Consider the following 18,517-nt stretch of genomic DNA (forward strand, 5'->3'; position numbering starts at 1 on the left):
CCAACTTAAAATTCTAGGAAAGATGAAATGCAAGCTTGCACTTTACTAACAAATTTAATCTTAGATGACTAAAAGTTTTGGTACTTCAAACTCAGTCAATATCACAGAGGCTAAAAAACTCATTATGCTAACTAAATGTAGTGCCACTGCACTAAGTCCTCACTAAAGCAACAAGCTGTGAGATATCCTAGTTATTTCAAAGAACTCCACTTAGAAATAGCACAGATTTTGTGGTCAAAAGGAATGACAGTTTCTTCCTCTTGCTGTGAGAGCTTGGAATGAGTTTCTAAAATAAAGTTACCTTTGCTAATAGTGACATTAAGGTCTTGCAGCCCCCGTGAAATTTCAGAGAAAGCAGAAATTAATGTAACATCTGCTGCCCATGTCCAAGTATTTCTAAGCAAATTGACATTATTAAATAATCTCTAACTTGTTTATATTTCTATAGTTTGCTTTAGAAACATTGATTGATTCAAGCAATCCTATAATTTCATTACCCTATAAAGTTGACTGGAGATAAGTAAGGATTTATGTTCACGAATCAATAGTTCCACGCTGATAGCAAAAGCCAAAGAACCCTGCCTAGACTAGTCTTGTAGCAGCACAAAGCCACATTAAGTTTGCCTTTGTAACAATATCGTGATAAGAATCAGTAAGTTATAATTCCTTGTATGAAGTTCGGTTTTTAAACACCAAGAAAAATGTCTAACGTTCTACGACTGAAAAGCTACTTCAGATAGCAAACTCAAGGCTTGAATTCTCCAAGCTGCATTTTAGTGCTGAACCACAGATCGAAAGAACTGTGAAAAACTTAACAGAAGCACCGTGTTCTATAATTTAATTAACTAAATCGTGCTTATCAACTTCTCTTTCACCCACTAGCCCGTGGAATCGACACCAAAACATACAAAGCCCAGTCCTTTTCTGTGCTTTGCAGATAGGAAGATACAGAACACTGGTTTTCTCCAATTAATGGAAACACTTTGAGAGCTCAATGTGCTCTGTAGCTACTACATCCCCCACCTTACCTCTCCAGTTTGCAGTTCAATAATTTTATTACGGAATCCTTTCAATAGGATACAAAGAGATTCCTTCAGAGAAAGATTACACGCAGCCTCCTTAAAAGGGGCAGCAGCTTTGGAGGCAATTAGCCTCAACGTTGCACTGCTCTGCGCAACGTGGCTCCTGAATTGCCAGCTGGAGAAATCCTGGCCGCTGCATCCTTCAAGTCATCCTAACAGAAGGAAAGGGAGCGAAGAAACAAATAGCATAGACTATGGGAAGAACAGCAGCTGTGAAGAGGCAGGTCTGAGCACACCATCCCAGGGCTGCTGCAGGGGGACCACCGCCACCATCTGCCCTGCATTCTGCTTGGGAAAAGGACAAGCCAAGAGCTGGGTGCTTGTGTTGCTCTGTATCTCTGTCAAAAGAGAGTGCAGATATGGGCCACCAGTAGCCTATCCCACAGGTAGGCTCCAGGGGCCACGTACAGGGCTGCCCCAAGATGGGAGACAGGAAGGGAGCAGAGGACAACCTCCACCCTGACCAGCCCATACCAACAGGTGCAGCCCCACAAAGGTGAACACAGCAGGGGGGCCCACCAATGGCCCCAGCACACCAAGGGGTATGCCAGGACCGTGTGCCACCCAGGGGTCCAGTCAGGAGCAAAAAGGGCTAGAAAGGGGGCTGCAACATTTGCCCAATCTAGGGGACAGGGCTGGAGACAGGCTTTCTTAGCCATAGGGCCATGGTCCACACAGGAAGGATGGCTAGAAACGAGCATACCTCCAGCAGGCCTCAGGAAAAGCTGAACCCCCAGGTCTGAATTTCAGTGGGGCTCCTGTGCAGGGGGTGATGGGGTTGGTGGGGGGGCCTCAGGTAAAGCCACTCAGGATGATTAAGACCTACTAGTGGCCTCAGGAAATTGGCAGGCTCAGTACTAAGGCCTGGAACAGGTGAAAAGATAACGACAGGTACAATTGCTTTCTTTTATTTAAAAGAATAAATTCACTAATAGCGTGCCTTTATCAATACCTTGTCGGAGCTCAAAATAACAAAAAGGGGAATGTATCAAAAGTCTCAAAAACCTTGAATCTCGGATGAGGAAAGCAACCATTCTTCACCCTAGGTCTGCCACTATTTTTTCAAAAAGCATGTGCTTGTAGAAGAAGCCCCACAAATGTGAACAGAGAATATTCCCCTGGGTTAAGGCCTTCAAGCTGACTAAGAGTGGTAGAATCAAGTCCCAGCTGGGAACTGCAGACAGTATCAGCTCTGCCTGTGTGCATTATCTCTAACTGTCTAACATCAGAGTGACTGGATGCAATTAACCCTCTGAGATGAATAAGAAAGCAAAATGAAAGAGCAAAAGAATGTACAATGGGTTAGACGATATGAACATAACAAAAAAAGGCCAGGCATTACAATTCAGGCACTACCACCAGCTAGTCTCACCACGGAAGAGGAGGTAAACTGGCACAAAAGAAAAAGAAAGGTCAAATCAAGCAAGTCAGACTAATACTATTGCCACCGTAATGGTTTATCAAACTTCAAGAAGCCCAGAAGCTATTAGTCTACATCCACATGTAGAAAGGAAATACAACTAAGCAACTGCAGACAGACTCAGCCTGACAGTTCAAAGCAATCACTAAGGTCCCCAGTTCTTCAGCATCTCTTTAGCGGTATCCACAGAGCCTCTCCTGTAGGCTGCAAAAACAGCTGTTCATGGGGAACAGGAACTTCTCCAGCCGGGTTTGGTAATTCTGCTCTGGCTTTTGTAGACAGGCAGAGGGAGCTTGCTGTCCTGTTGCCTCTCTTGCCTTTGAAGATGTTCCCCATGGTAAAAATTTCAAAACACCAATAAATGTGGTGTGAACAATCCTGTCAGATTATTTCAGATGGCCCTGATAACACAAAATGTATGATACACTGGAACACACAGAGCTGTGGCAAGAAGATTGTGTTTGGCAATAATAATAAGGCAATATAAAGAACACTGAAAAGCTTTGTCTTTTGCCACATATCCAGGGCATATTCTCTACCTAAATTCATGCATCACATGATGAATGATTCTTGGTAGATCATGCCCAATATTCCCAAAGGCCTTCTTACCCATATGAAGGGAGCACAAACAACTAACATACAAATTGCAGCCCCTGAAATGCTACAGAAGGGCAAATGTAACATACAGATGTTTTTACTCTAGTTCAGCCTTTTGTACCTTCCCATTCTTTGCCTTTTTTTTTTTACTGCAGGCCTTTCTGCTGGCCCCTTGTACACTAATTCACCAAATCAGAATTCCCTTCAGCTACCTCCCACTCATTCTCAGCAGATATGTTGTAACACACGCATGCATAACTGGTGAGGGGGCAAAATTAAAAAAAAAAAAAAAGTGAAAAAAAAAGTGAAAAACAAACTTGCACAACAACAAAACCAGCATTTCCAGATTTTCAGTTCTTCCTGCAACTCTTGGCTTAGCTGGTGTTTTTATTGTTTTTGGCTTTGCTAGAGCACTAGTTCTTCATTTGTGCAATTGTGACAAATACAGGTTTTACTGGGGGCAAAAAGGGTCAAGCCCTCACAGCAAGGAAAACGATGTTCCAAAGCTGTGAAATTCAGAGTATCGGGACTAAAATACTAATTAAGCTATTTTAATTGCTCAATTAAAAAAATGCATGTTTTTCCTGCAGTCTCATGAATCTGGGAGTGAATTTGTGATTTCTGAATGCTTGAGGTTAGCAATACTTCCAAAAGGGCATGAACCCAATAAGCTGACCTGTTAGCCATGGGAAGAAAGGTTAAGTGGAAGACTAAGTAAGGTGACATGTGAGTTGAAACAGCAAGAAGAATTTAGTCTCACTAAGATTTCAACCCTGTTGATGCTCATGCTAACTTGCTCTCTCATACTGATGCACAGACAGTATTTGAGCATAAGGTTCACAGGGAGCCCAGCCTCCTACCTCCTTCCTACCTTCTGCTGCCTTCTACCAGCTGGCAGATAAGCCCGGCCTTAAACTGTGGCTGGCCTAATGCAAAAAGGAAATAGGTATTCTTCTCAGTTTCACTGAAATACCAAAAACAAAACAAACAAACAAACAAAAAACCTACAGAAAACACCTTTTAGCCGTCATACTTTGTCTTTTTACTGGCTGCTGATCAAAGCTAAGGTTCAACCTGAAAACCACGGCCCTGCGACAATCTGAGAGGACTGCTTTGTACTCACCAAAGAACCTAACAAAGTCTTCAAGTTCCAAGGGTCATGTGGCTGGGTTTTTTTTTGCTTTTTTTTAGCAATTATTAGAAGTTTCTTTCTACTCTGAACATGCTGCTGCTTTCTTTACCTTCAGCCAATTAAGTCCAACAAGCTCAAGCGAGCAATTGCAATGATAAATCGGCTCTAGTATGAGCACGGCCAGCAGCCCTGGCGACTGTCCACTTTTAACTTCAGCTCTTCTCCCTCACTATCCAGTTTTAAAGTGTTCATTTTAAGTCAGACCACCACTATCTGCCAACATTGCCCCCTCACCCAGCTCTCACAGTTACCTCGCAAAGCAACTGAACTGGCCCAGTGAGACATCGGGCCCGGTGGAGCCCTGTAGCTATCAGCCAAATTTAAGCAAGGTGCTAGCTCTGAGAGTCAGACCTGTCAGACACGCACGAGCAGCTACCTCCCTGTCCCAGGTATGCTGGAATTGCTGCATGTGAATAATACAGTGACACACTTTTTCCTGAAGTAAAAGTCCCATGCAGATACCCCCGTGCTACGGGGCACCTCTTGAAGAGGTCCAGCTCTACCCGTGGCAGTTCAGGCTAACAACAGCAACCGCCCAAGTGTCCTGCAGAGGAGCTGGACTAATTCAGACAGCCCAGGGGCAATGGGATGTTATGATGAACTTCAGTTTACTTACCTTACCCTAGTAAGCAGAGTGACACATGAACACAAGATGCCAGATGGAGTAAGCTGGCTGGAAATGGAGAAATGCCCGGGGTTTCAGGAGGGACCTATCTTTATGCAAGACTAGAAGCCGAGGGCAGAAAAGCAGAGAAGCACAGGACGAAGGCCTCACCACACTTTCAGTGAGGTACAGTATCTGCTGGTCATCTTTGCCTTGATTTCCAAGGCAAGTCCGTGAAGCAGCGAGGCATCACAGGAGGGAGGCGGGTGCTCCTGGGGCCTTGCAGTGCATGTGGGGTTTTAATGTCACAGCCAGGAACAATGCAGCTGTAAGTCTGGCAGAGGTAGAGGCACTGCCCTTGTGTGGTTCTCGCAGCTCTCTGGGTGGAGAGCACCCACTTCAAGGGTAAAATATTGTTTTTCTCTTAGTATATGTAACTCCAATTAACCTTATTGGAGCATTGTGGGTACACTGAGAAGATTACACTCCTTAACGTGCAGTTACAGCTGTATTGTAAATGCAACATTACATGTTTTCTATTATGGTTCAAGACCGCTATGCTCTTCAAGACTGTTATAAACCTGAGAAAACAGGGGTTTATAATGGAAACACTGAAACACTCAACTCTAAAAGCCCCGGCAGAGAGGAAATATAGCTATAAATTCAGCTTCTGTTTTCCAGCATATACATTGACAAGGTATGAATAATATGTATTTCTACACTTACAACAGACATATGTACACATTGCTCAGGGTAACCTTTGCTGTAAAAGTGGAGGATGGAAAGAGCTCAAAGTGAAAAGAGCAACCTTTTGTCTTGTCTTTTACAGAGTCACTACAATTGCAATAATGACATAAAAACAGCAATTGAAATTTAGTAGCCTGTGCGCTACAGCTGGATTCTGAAGGCATTTTTTTTTTAAGGGGTGGGTTATATTTTTGCAGCCAGTGAGAAGAAAAGGATACCTCTCCCCCAAGCCCCTTCAGACTCCTTATTTTGAAAAGAATTGGCAATTTGGATACTACTCAAATGATGCTGCAAACCACCTCACTAGCAATTACAAGTATATCAGTCCTCTAATACATATTTTTGTTCCCTAGCATCTTAACACTAGCAAGGAGCAAAATTTGGACTAGCAATTACTGGACCTGATAACATAAAAGGACACCAATCTGTTTGGCAAGAGAAAGATAGGCAGGCAACCGTGCTATTATTGGGGCTGTGACATTTAGGAATTTCTTCAGATATTAATAGCAACCACAGAGGTGGGTCAATATAATACCATTAGCCACATCATGCTGTTTGACTTCTGATATGTACCAGGAAAGGAAAACAAAACTGACACAATTGCTTTTTGTGCAGCACACTGACGACAGATGCAACAGGGAAATCCATGCCTGTTTTAGACGTTGCAGGTAGGACTGAGGGGGGTCATGCTTTTTGATGGAGAGGCACCCACTGCTCGGGGCCCAGTGTAGCAGGATTTCCCACCACCATCACCCTCCTTCCTCCAGCACCTGCCCTGCCCCAGGGTTTCGGTGGTACCCTAGCCATGCCTCTGCTTTGGAGACAATGCTGCTGGTACTGCAGTGGCTCTTGTTACCCAGGTTAAGTTGACACAGGCTTGTAGGGAAATGCCTGAAATGCAAAGAGGCTGTAGGCAAATATGGTTTTGCTATTAGTGCTACTCATGCTTGGGAAAGGTTCTTGAATGTGTATGGGATGCTTTCAGGTTCAGTGCCACTGCCTCAGCAGATTATTTTCTATTACATACACATTAGCAGTGTCTGTTACCGTAAACAGTAAGAACATTGGATACACCAGAAGCCTGTGAGGTGTATGAAATACTTCAAGTGAGAAGAAACCCATGAGCCCTCCCCACTACAGCAGCTGGATTTTAGGTAACAGCACTTAAGTTTGGTGCTTCTTGCCTGCCACTCTGACATTAGCTACAGCATCCTCATTTCAGATGTATAACCCCTCCTTGTGAGCAAGCATTCAGGAGCACCATGCTTAATGTTTCTGCCCTCATTTGATTCACAAAGGGCATCTGCTCGTTAGCTGTGTGCTTTCTAGCTTTCCATACCACAGCAGCCCATGGGGCAGAGCCCAGCCCGCCCAAAAGCCATACCTCCACATCGACCTCAGAGGAGGAGGGGAATTGCCTCATCATCCAGACCTGTTCAGCATTTGGCAGCAGCTGTGGGGATTAATGGCAAGGCTTCTTTATTACCATTAAAAGGGCAACGCAGTTCTCAGCAGAACTGAGAGCTGCCTCTTGCATCTTCCTTTGGGTGGGATCTTCACTAGGACTAACTCCTGTCTGTCTCCACTTTTTTTCATTTAAACAGAGTCTTGCAACAGCAGCCTTAGCTAAAAACATCCACTCTGCTCCTACAGTATGCCCACTGCCTGCTGTGCCACCCCAGAAGCAGTAGCTATGAGCCCAGCCCCTGTCCACATGATGTACATTCAACCCTGGAAGGCCCACAGAGCATCCTCGTGCCAAGGATTTCCGAAAACTCTCCGGCAAATTTGCTCTCAGGTGAAAGGACCAACAGCAAGGCTGAAAGAGTTCCCCAGGAAGCCACTTGTCATAGGACCACCGCCAAAATGCTCGGGAGCGTTTTACCTCAACTGTGAAATACACGAAGCTGCTTCTCCTCCCTGCACTGTCCTGACTGCTGCTCTGTTTCGCTGAGCAGCAGCATGAAATTCTTTCCAAGAATTTCTCCTGCTGACCGTGGTGATCTGCGCAGCCTGAGAATGTCAGTTGCCTACAGCCCAGCCACCCTGCAACAAACAGCAGAAACGCTGGAACAAGGAAATGTACACAGGCAAATGCTCTTGCAGCCGCTTACCCAAAATTTGTACTTGGCTGTTTCTTTCTATTAAGGCATAGAAAGTCAAGATAAAAGGAGAAAAAGGAAAAACACAGGGGAAAAAAAGTGGACTCAGAAAAGCAAGCTTAAATTCAGCAAGAAGTTGGATGTCATAAGACCCTTATTCACTAGATTTCCAGTCCCTACAGGGAGTGGGATTTCTTCCCCCGCCTTCTTCTAAGGCTGAATGAATATTTATCCCCACTAACCTTCACCCAGCGGAGCCAGCAGCCGCACTTCCAACCACAGCTGCAGGGGAGAATGGCATCCCTGTGCAGCGGCTCCCACGTGCTAACACTGCAAACGCCTCCCCGAGCCAACCCAAACAAAGCTGGCTCGCCCAACGGCGTGCCACAAGGGCGAGATGGCAAAACCTGCCGGCCGAAAGCGCAACGCCAGGACAGCCGGTGGGGCAGCGGGATTTACAGCCCCCTTCCTCCTCCAACTCCGCAGCAGTCGCTGTGAGATCCTTACCTTGACGTGTCTCCTATGCTTCTTCCAGCGGTTCCTGGTTGGCCTGCCAGCTAGCAGCTGCACTGCACCACCCCGAAGGGAGCGGTGGAGCACGTAGTCATCCTGCCTCGCACCCAGCGGACAGGTGCTTGGAAAGCTGCCCCCGGCGCAGTGTCAGGGCACAACCCGCAGGACTACAACTCCCAGAAGCCCCCGTGCCTGCCGGCCCTTGCCCCCCGCGGCTGCCCCTCGCCACGCACTGTGGGGGTTGTAGTTCTGCGGGGCGTGCAGTTCCCCACGCTCCGTGCCCTTGCTGGGTGCGTGGCTGCGTGGGGAAAGGAAGCAGGCACTCTAAACCTATAAATGTATTTATTTTAAATATATATATACACATATGTACACAAAAACAAGAGTCAGCAAGTATTTTTGTCTACAGTAAGGGGAAAATGGGAAGTTTGTGTACTTTTTTTTTTTTTTTTGATTCTGGTGGAGATTTGGTTTGCTGGGAAGGGAAGGGGAAAAAGAACGAAAACACAATCGTAAGCAAGTATTGCCAAATAACTTGCAAAATCAGATGGGAGAAACTCAAATGTTCCCATACGCTAATTAGTTAATGACTGGCCTCAAGCCTTCAAACGTGCCTGTACTTAACTGTATCCTTCACTGAAGTGAATGCAATTGAATCTCATACTCCAGTTGTTCCAGAAACTTGAGGCCTCTAGAAATTATAAGCATGGCTTAGTAATGGTGAGATTTTAGAAGTAATTAAGGGCTTATCCACAGTGGGAGTTGCTGCACAGAAGCTTCGCTTGCGTAACTCCCCTCCCCTGTGCTGGACATGTATTTCGCACTCAGGCTGCTTTATTCTGCATTTGTTTGCACCATTTGGGCTTTCAGCTCACAAGTTACCTTTGCCTGAATTGACAGACTTGTGCAAGGTGAGCCTAAACTTTATGTTCTATTTTAGCTTGTGTCTGAGCCTTTTTTTAGGCATTTCTCTCCAAAGCTAGGTATTTCTTCTGAAGACCAGAAGTGAACTTTCTCACGCAATCTCTGCTGTCCTCAGTTTGAGAGATCTATAGGAACACTAAATGCCCGGAGACCCACCAAAAAAAAACCAAAAAACTTTGGAAGCATGGCCCTATTTGCATAAGTAGAATCAAAGTATTTGTTTTTCTTACTCCGAGAGGAAGGCTGTGCAGAGGGGAGAATGCTCTCCTTTCAAAGCAAAATATCCTCTCAGTAATTACTCCGTGTGCACAGCAAGTTTTAATGATACTTTGTGGAGAGCATACATAAAACTTATAATCTGTCCAGAGTATAGTCCAAGCTTTAAAGTTTTGCCCAAGTTTTATTAATTGCACATGCATCAAAAATGTGAATAATGTTAATGTACAACCAGCCAGAAAAGCTCTTCCAAGACCAGTAGTTATTAAGCTCATGGATATACAAAGAGCTTTCCATTATCTGAGGTAAAGAGGAGGAGAAGAAAAGGTTGTTTTCCTAGATAATGGAAAATAATAATACAGGAGCGATGCAGGAGGTCGTACCACACAGACAGGTGGTACCCAGCAAGACCTCTTAGCTTCCACACAGCACCACACAGTTGGCTCTGTGCAGTTGTATGGCAATGTTCCCACATCAAGAAGACTTCCCAGAGCCCAGGACGTGATGCGGAGGCACACAAGGAGTCCTGCCACAAGTGCAGAGGACCCACACTGCTCCACGGCTTGTGGTGCTGAGACCACGCAGGGCTGGTGGGTGGCCGCAGGACGTCTTTGCTCCAGCCAAGCCACCAAACTACTGCTGGAGTCCACCTGGCCCAGGGAAGGGTTTAGCTGCATGGCAAGGCGCTGCATCTCATCTTGTACTTCCAGAACAAGCTGGCACCACACAAACAGCAGGCTTAGTCCATAACCTCAATAAGTCTTCCAGGATGATTAAGATTCTACATGCGACTCTCAAAAGTAAGGTTTCATAGACTTGCTAGAAATATGTGAGTTTTGACCTGGCACTTTTCATTCTAATATTTCTGAATAATCTTTTTTAATGCGGGTTTAGAAAAGAGAAAGAAAAGAAAAAAAGAGTATGTTCTTTTGACTTCAGTTCAAGTTCAATTGATACAAAACCTATTAATCATTGGCATGCAATTTACATTGAGAATGTATTAAAGCAGAGACATAGAAAAGCTGGGATGGATTGCTTCCTAAGATCTTGTCTCATTAAGGGTGGAGCAATGTTTATTTTCTTTTTTTGTTCTGAACTCTGTAGCATTTGCTTGACTGAGGCAGTATTGCTTATTATAAATGAGCTGTAAAAGAACTGCTTTTGTGAGCACACAGAATTATTACTTACTCCAACAAGTACTTTGGTAGTCCCTGACTCTGCAAAGACTTGCATAACTAAATACACCAGGAATAAGTCCATTGAAATTGCTAAGGTCTGTCTAATGTTTTCATCTTCCTATTTCCCAGAACAATAATGGTCTCAGTCCTCTATTATTTGCAAGAATTCACAGATAAAATCTGAATAAAGAGGAAGCATGGGTAATATAGCACCAGACCTTCCTATTGTTTCACTGGAGCAGGGAAATCCACTGGAGACTGAACTTTGTGCAAACACTGGCCTGACACTGGACGCCCTGCTTCCCTCCCCAAGGGAACGGCTGACGTGGGGACCTCAGCCCACCCCACTCACCCGATCACCTCTAGCACAGAGCGGGAAGAGATGCCATCTGTAAGGATCACAGGAGGATGAACAGGATGCTTTTCCCATACGGACCAGAGAAGCAAAGTCCAGGTGCAGATGATTTCCCAACAGCAGAAGGCAGGACGAGAGGAAAAACGATTTAGTGCCAACGGTGCCAGAGCTAAAAATCCCACTTCTTTCCACAGGGGAGCTTTCTTAAACCCCCTGCACAGCACAGCACTGGGGCCCCAGCCTGTCCCCTTGCACAGAGCCGAGCAAGTTTGCAATACCATTCAGCTACATACATGGCAAAAGCTTGCTGCGTGGTTTCCGTATTTTGGAAAGACCAGAGCTTTCCCCAGCAAGTCCTCTTAAACACCTAGTGGGCAAGGGAAAAAATGGGTGTAAAAGTAATAACCTTGCACAGTGCTGAGCATCAAACCATGAGCCCAAGTGCTGATGTTTCCCATGGATACCTTTTGCTGCTGCATCTTGGTTTCCTGGGCACTTGCTGGGACAGGAGCTGGTGCTGCCGTCCCACCCCATCCCTGGTAGCATTCTGCTCTGGGAAGGAATTTCCAGGGCATTTTCACTGGGGTTTGACTGACCACAAGTAAGCAGTGAAATCAGCTTCTCAGTCGGCAGACGAAATGGCAAACATGCAGCGTGTGCACAATACTTAATGTGCTCCTTTGTGACCTTGATGACACGCTGGAAACCAAAGCAGAGGGAAGCTCGTGGGAGGGCAGTTCCTCGTCCTGTGACCAGGGAGAAAGCGATGTTCGCCCTCTGCTCTTCCCACCCTTGGCCCTCGCTGGCAGATGAAAGGAGGCCATGGGGGGGAACCTGGTCTGGGGAAGCCTCAGGAGCAGCTGCACCCCGGCGGGTGAATTTCGGAGGCTCCGCGTTCTTCTTGCCAGTAGATGGAGCAGGGCTGGCATGGGAAGAGCAAGCTGCAGGGAGGCCCTCCTGCCTCCATGCTGCCCCTTCCCAGGAGCAGCTCCTCCACGGAGGGGTTTCACCATTCCCACCCAGGAGGTTTCCCTCCTTTCCTCCCCTGGCAGGAGAATCCAGCCCAAAGCCCTGCCAGGATGAAGGTACACCCCTCCCAGGGCTGCCTCCTCACACAGGTGCGTGCAGAAACCTAAACAAGGCAAGAAGGGGTTTACAGAAGTGTTTATCACCTCTTCTTCAGTGGTGCATGCATGTCTATGCTTACATGCCCACAGACACACACCTGTCCTTTTGCAATTTGGCTGTGAACCACCTTGGGTAGATGGAGACCTTCCACATACCTGTGTTAACCTGCCGTTTCTCCTGAGCTGGTTCAGTGCCACTACCTGCAATGGCCAAAGAGCTTATTTTCCACTCATTTCTGTTTCTGTTGAGTTTAAACCAGGGTCAGCCTGAAAGATGGATATGTGTGTGTCAGTTCAGCAAATTAAACCTACAGAGCTAAGGATGACCAGATTCCCAAGGTGAAAAATCAGAGATGGGCCTGGAAATGGAGATGAATTACTCTTTTCCTGCTTAGCCCTGGACACAGGAATGAATGGAAAAAGACAATATTAGCTCTTGGCCCTCGCTCTTGCCTTAGGGCCCCTCTCCAAGATGGATCCCCTCTGACACCCGTTTCCTCGCCCCTTTCTCTGTGTTGTGACATTAAGAGGCACAGGTCCTTCTGCAGCTCCCACCCATCCTATACATTTCAAGCTTCAGAAGTCAGAGATAGCAGCCCTCCCCGACTGGCACGCAGTGGTGTGTTGTTCCCGTCGCATGACTGCTGCAGATAACGTGGTGGGTACGGGTGAGGAGGGCACCAACAGCTGCATTTTCTCCTGCCAGTGTGAAGAGAGATGTGTCAGAGCCCACCACCCCGTGTCAGTTCCCCACAGGTAACTCCACTGCAGGTAGCAGGGCTCGCTGTGGCAAAGAAGGTCAAGAAATAAGGCAATCCACAGCACAAGCAGGGACAGCAGCTCTGGTTCCTCCTCAGCACGCAGCGCTCGGTGGGCATTGCAGTGGATAATGCAAACACAGTGCTGCTAACGTTTGCATGCTTCAGTGCAGACATAAAGAGTGACAGGTTATCCTATGAGCAACGTGAAGTGCTGTGCAGGGTGCAACATACCCTACAGAACATGTACGTATTTGCAGAGAGAGACGTGTGCAGGTAACTTCACTATTTACGCCACATTCCTCCCTGTTTTCCCTTTTGGTTTTCATTATTCTGCTTTCTGAAACCAGCTCATTATTGTTCCTCAGGGGACTGGGAGTATTTTCTTTTCTTTATTTTTCAAAAGCAGTTCTTTTGTTTATGTCATATATGTGATCTTCACCATCATTAATTAAGACATCACCTGGTGTTATGCCCACAGGGGCAAATACAAGCTTTGTAAAGTACATCAGTAGCTCATTTGCTTAATAATGGCCTACACATTTGAAGCCAAAACGTAGTTGTGTAGCCCTGGTATGTTCCAAAACTGCCATAGTAATGTCATTTATTTTTGCCTGTTGGAGAAAAAAAACAGAGATGATCAAAAATCCTAAAAGCTCATATCTGAGAAAGAGCAGCAAGAAATCAAGAGGATTTATATTCTGTCTTACACTCTTCTAGGGGCAGAAAGAGTTCCTCCTGCAGAAAATGCGTTTGACATAGAAGTTTGACTGATCTGCTGGGTAGACAGTAAGGAATAGCATTTTATAAGGTTTTTATGGGGTATTAAAAATCCAAAGTGGCCAAGTTTTCTGATGGAAAAAGTAAAATATTTAAGGGTTTGAACAGAGGCACCATCTGCACGGGAGCGACCCCAGACCAATTGACAGCGTGTGAGTGTGTGCGTGTGTTTCAGAGAGACATTCTTTGTTTCAGTTCCATTATAATTCTTTTAAATATTTATTACTGGAATGTAAATTGTGCTGAAAACTGAGGTCTTTGCTTTGGAAAAAACAGACAATCACCTACCACGGGTGTCGTGGCTCAGTGGAATATCCAAGTCCCCTTCGGAGAAACAAAAGGATTCGGTTATATAAACAAGTCACTGTGTTGAATTATAAAAGTGAAAAAAAAAAAAAAAAAAAAGAACAAAAACCTGCTGACTGCTGGTTGAACTACTCCTTGGCTATGTGTGAACTGAAGTTCTGCAGATCTAGCAAGAAGCAGGAGCGATATTAAAATGAATTGGTTACAAATTGTGGAAATAGTCCAGCAAGCACATTTAGAATATGCAGCCCTAAGTATGGTTTTGTTTTCAGATTGCTTTATTTTGAATGTAAAACATTAATAAGCTTCTTAAGGAGATTGGGGATGGGAGAAAACACTGGCTGATCACCTTAAAGCCCGAGAAAATAAAAAAAGTTCTCAAGTTGCTGGATGAAATAACAAACCAGAATCGGTTTATACTTCTTACATTGCTATGAAAGCTTTGCTTCTTGATCATTTCCAGACACCAGAAGGTTATTAAAAATCCACAAAGGAAAAAGAAATTCTACATTTATGTGAGCTCTAAAACTTATTTTGGGACTTCAGCTTGTTACCAGCGTAATGCAAAGGGAAAGCCTGCGGCATGAAAAGAATTGCCTGCCAAAAAGAGGGACCAAGGACTAACACTACTGACTCATTGGGAGGGATTAACCACGTAATTTGGGGGAACACACTCTGTTTGGAGGGTCAAAACTGAAGTAGGCTGATGTGGATAGCAGGTATTTGCACCACTTTAAACCCCACTGTCATTTCAAAGATATAAATAGGCTTGGAAAAATCAGATTATTGGGAGGATTAAATTGGGATCAGTGTCAGTAATAATCTATTCCTTTGCGGTGACACCGATTTAAAAAGGGAAAGTTTGGGGGAGGGGACTCACGCCGTACGATATTGCCTATGGGCCGTGTGGGAATGGGGAATAGAAAGGAGGGGAAGGAAGGCTAAACACCGCGCCTGCCTCTGTCTGCTGGGGGCCCAGGGGAGCACGAGGGCACAAGAGCCTCTTCAGCAGCAGCACTGGCCCAACACCCTGTCTCACCAAATGCTAGTTACAGTGACTGAATGCTAAAATATGCAAGTTACTCTAGTTTGTTAAACTAATAAAGTCACTCGGCGTTCACGTACTTCCAACCCCATCAGCCAGTGTACTCCAAGAGCCACAAAATCATACAGGGATATTCTCTCTCTCTCTCTCAAAAATAATAATAATAATTAAAAAAAAAAAAAAATCATTGCCCAAATCTTCTCCTAGTGTCTCCTAACCAGTCTGGAAAAAGGCAGCCGATGCCTTGCCGCAGTGTCTCTAGGGGCTGTGGCACGTCCCAAGCTGAGGACCTGAAGGTGATGCACAGGTGTCGCTGCATCCCTCCGTCCCAGCCCCAGCTCTGCATTTCCCCAGCCAGTCCCTGCTCAGCAGACCTGCTACCAAGAGCAGTGCAGGTGTTGCCTCCATTGCCTAAGGAAGAAGCTGGTCCAGGCTCTTTATCATCTCCCCAAAATACATTTCTACAAGTGAGATCGCATTTACTCCACTCTTTTGGATCCAGGATGATTTTGATAACAGCAGCTTTAATTTGGTGATAAATTGCCTGCTAGATTTCCTTTCATCCGGAAACATGAGAGAGCAGACTACAAAAGGTACCTTGTGATGTTGAGTGAAGAAAGCATGTTTAGATTTGTTTCCTCTCTAGCCTTTTGGGAGAAAGTTGAGGGCTGGATGTTCAGCTCAGGATCTGTTTAAGCTAGATGATGCTTCCCTGGCTAGCCAGTCCTGCTTCCTCCATGCCCCATGTCCACCAGCACCGCTCTTTGAAGGGGCAGAAGGTCCCTCCGGAAAGGGACCAGGAACATCTCATGTGTTTGAGTCTGGGGAGGTGTCATTGGTGTCTGTTGACTTTTGGGATGTGCCATGAGGCCTATCCTTTTTCCAGTTTTTCCTTAATAAGAACAAAATGTAGATGGGGAAGATGGGTATCTTATTGCAGAGTGGTGCTTCCCCTTCTGCTGGCCAGCTGAGCAGGCTGGGAGACCAGGGGTGGTGCAGCTTGGGGCTTCGAGCACATTTCAGTAAATACACCTGGCTATAGCAAAGTAGTGCTGAGAGGAAAGGAATGCAATAGTTACTGGAATAAATAATACTTTGGACAACTACCACATCCATGCTGCCCGCTGACTGGAGCAACAATAACAGGGTAAACAATTCCCAGCACTGGCCTCGGGTACTTCCCCTAAAGTTTACTTTCAGTCTGTGCTAAACAAATTACTATTTTTTTCTGTTGAAAGAACAAATGTTGATGTTTGGATTTGTGCCCTTATAGCTCTATCTCTTCAATGGCTTCCTCATCAAAGCTCTTTGCATTTCTCATTTAATTTTTTTCTTCTCTTAAACATGTATTTACATTCCTTCCCTGTTTCTTTAGATGCAAAACGCAGACCTCTGCACCTACAAAAAAGCTCCGGCGCTCTTCTTTTCCTTCTGCCTTTCAGTCCTGCTTCTGCTTTCCGTTTTTACTTCTGCTCAGTTAATTAGGCACTCGTAATTATTTCCCTCTTTATTTATGCGGGCATGTATTTTCCCTTGGACGGTGCTGCCTGCTCCTTCGGAGCTGGTGTAACCTGACTCCAGCCCTCCTCTCTCTCTGCAAACCTACTGGCGTCACGCAGCCCGGCTCCGGCTGCCCTCGGCACTCAGCACCTAGGCTGGATGGGTGCTGGGTGCTGGGTGCTGTCCCGCAGCCACCACCAGCCTGGGAAGCCAGGCAAGGGCTGATTGCATCTACGTGACCTTCAGCTCCTGCAGCATGAGCAAAATGATGGATGCTCTTCCAAAAGGGGCATCACCAGGTGGGTTTTGAGAAGAGAAAGCCAAGCAGAGCAGGATGAGCACGAGCACCTCCTGCCCCGCTCCTGCCCGGTCCCTTCGCCTCCCTCCCCTGCTCCTCTTGTCCTCTCGTGCTGGGGAAGCCAAGCCTGCAGCATCGTCGGTGCCTGCTTCAGAGGGCTGCCGGGTGGCACGTCGCTGCTGGGAGGGTCACGGGCTGGAGCGAGCGGTGATACATCAAGGAAAAGTCTTTGTGTAATTACTGATATTCACAGCTCTGCCTTCCCAAAATTTTAGGATAAGGAAATAGCTTTAAGGAGATAAATCTCGTTTCCCAGCACCTTCTTTATTTTTGCATTTTCAGCGTGTCTTGGGGTTGCTGTCCCATAGGCAGCACTTACTGAGGGCATAATTCCTTTCTTCTGCATTTTGAAGGATTTTCCAACTTCATCCTTGGACAGCAATTAGAGCCAATAGAGCTGTTCAACAAGCAGGGAAAAATCTTCACAGAAACTTCTTTTCTATATCCTTTTTTATTTTTTTTTAAACTTCACAGGTTTTCAAAATGTGTTTTGAACACTTCTTTCTGAGGTTGTAAGTAAATTTCCCTCTACTTTCCTATAGCTGGGTAATAATAGAAACAACATATGCCCCCTTCTATATCCACATTAAAAAAGTTGATGTCTGTTCCACTTAGGAACTAGCTGCAACTGTGATCTGCATTTTTTCATCTCATCTCAACTTTCTTGTGGGATCATTTTAATTTCTCTGTAGTGGTAGAAAGGGAGTCCCAAGTCTGTGTTTTTCTCAGAATCAGGCTGAGACTGTCTCTGGCCACAGCTGTTGGTCAAGTTTTCTTTGAGCAACTTGATCAAGTTGGGCAAAGGCTGTAGTTTGTCTAAGCACCAAACTGTCTCTTTAGTACTAAGAGCCAGAAGAAATTATTCCTGTTAATGCCAGTCAGGCTCCCACAGCTCTCTGCTTGCTTCTAGGCAGCTCCTGGTCCTAGGAGTTCAAAGCTTTCATCGCTCTGAGACCAGGACACCTTCTGTGACACTGCAAAGGCTTGGAAGCAGCACCTGGTTTGATTTCAGCTGTACCATTTGCTGCAGTTTGCCGGGTTTCAAAAATCATCTTGTGCACAAGTATATGCTCTGCGCAGTCTGCAGGCAAAACAGACCCAGGCAACACTGGAGTATGTTGAGGGCTCTGCTCCGGTGTGCACTGCATCGGTGCCTGCCAGCGGGAGCGTGTCCTCCACAGTGCTCCCCTCCTGCCTCCCCTCTAAAGTAGTCCCCAAGGAAATCCCCGCACCATGATCCTCCCTGCAGCATCACTGCTGCACTTCCCGGCCAAAATGAGAGCAAAACCTATCATAACTTGAGATTAAAAAAAAAAAAGCCATCTCTGATTTTTGTGATGGGTGAAGCTTTTCGGGGCCAGAAGCCCAGAGCTGAAGGTACCAGGGCCCTGCTGGGTGACAATACAAGCTGCGATTGCTTTCGGAGCAGAGCGCAAAATTCACCTTTCCTCGGATGCCACACAAATATGAAAAGGAGTGAGAGGCAGAGAACAAAGAAAAGTATTCAAGCGAAGGGGGCCAAGCACTAAGATGGGAAGAGCAGAGTCCACGTTCAATAACATTCATGCTTATCTCAATATTGTACCTGGCGCCTAGGTACTGTAGCAATTGGAACCTCATAAATACCAGTGACAGATAGTAATTAGCACCCCATAAATACCATCAACAGATAATCTGGCCGCTAGGAAGCAATAACAAGCTTTTCATACCCAA

The 18,517-nt window shown here is 45.8% G+C and overlaps 1 protein-coding gene across 2 annotated transcripts in view; it reads right to left on the minus strand.

Annotated features, from left to right (window-relative positions):
* The window catches only part of TBXAS1 (thromboxane A synthase 1), a 243,915-nt gene extending 235,226 nt beyond the window's left edge, over nucleotides 1-8,689 (minus strand). The window contains exons 1-2 of one of the 2 annotated variants that reach the window (XM_040544946.1): nucleotides 8,252-8,563; nucleotides 7,027-7,095 (exon numbers count right to left, since the gene is read on the minus strand). The gene's annotated coding sequence lies outside the window, so the exon portion shown is untranslated. Of the gene's footprint in view, nucleotides 1-7,026; nucleotides 7,096-8,251 lie in introns of both variants that reach the window. The other variant, XM_040544945.1, reaches the window with a different exon arrangement.
* Nucleotides 8,690-18,517: the final 9,828 nt, after the last annotated feature.

The sequence above is a fragment of the Cygnus olor genome, chromosome 1, assembly GCF_009769625.2.
Source record: "Cygnus olor isolate bCygOlo1 chromosome 1, bCygOlo1.pri.v2, whole genome shotgun sequence".
In the NCBI taxonomy this organism is placed as follows: Eukaryota; Metazoa; Chordata; class Aves; order Anseriformes; family Anatidae; genus Cygnus; species Cygnus olor.